We start from the raw sequence: 708 nt of genomic DNA, 5'->3' as shown, positions 1-708 counted from the left end.
TATATATATATATATATATATATATATATGTATATATATGCATACATACATATATATATTCATTCTTTATTATAAACCGCCATTTACAAACAGACAAACACATGCGTATGATATGCATATGTGCACATACACCATCTCCCAAGAAAATACATGGGAATACACAGATGTGTGTGTGTCAATGCCATAAAGTGTTTTTTAAAAGAGTATTAAGAGTCTGGTAAATACAGTGTTAAAATAATATTTGAATTCTCTTATTAGAGGATGGCCAATAACACAGCACGAAGTAATTAGAAGTAATCAAAATTTTAGTGTAAAGAGTAACAGTAGCTTCTCTATACAGCTGTTTGACTAGATTTAAGCAGTCACACCCCACATTTTGGGTTTCAAAGATGGTAACATACTAGCAGATCAACAGGTTTGCTGGAAATCTCCATATAGTTCATAAGTGCATGTATGCTTATGTAACTTTTTTTCTACCTCTCACTTGTTTCAGTCACTGGATTGCAGCCATGCTGGGGTACTGCCTTGAAGGGTTTTAGTTGAATATATTGACCCCAGTACTTATTGTATTAGGCTCTTTTGCTGAACTGGTAGGTTATAAGGATGTAAATACATGAACCTTAATTGTCAAGCAGCTACGGGGAACAAATACAGACAAAAAGATACACAAACACACACACACACACACACACACACACACACACACAC

At 34.2% G+C, this 708-nt stretch overlaps 1 protein-coding gene across 1 annotated transcript in view; it reads left to right on the top strand.

The window, feature by feature from the left end:
- LOC106883079 (TLC domain-containing protein 5) overlaps nt 1-708 on the top strand; it is a 49,623-nt gene that overhangs the window by 47,194 nt on the left and 1,721 nt on the right. The window lies entirely within an intron of this gene.

The sequence above is a fragment of the Octopus bimaculoides genome, chromosome 5, assembly GCF_001194135.2.
Source record: "Octopus bimaculoides isolate UCB-OBI-ISO-001 chromosome 5, ASM119413v2, whole genome shotgun sequence".
Classification (NCBI taxonomy): domain Eukaryota; kingdom Metazoa; phylum Mollusca; class Cephalopoda; order Octopoda; family Octopodidae; genus Octopus; species Octopus bimaculoides.
This window is presented reverse-complemented; position numbering and strand designations above follow the sequence as displayed.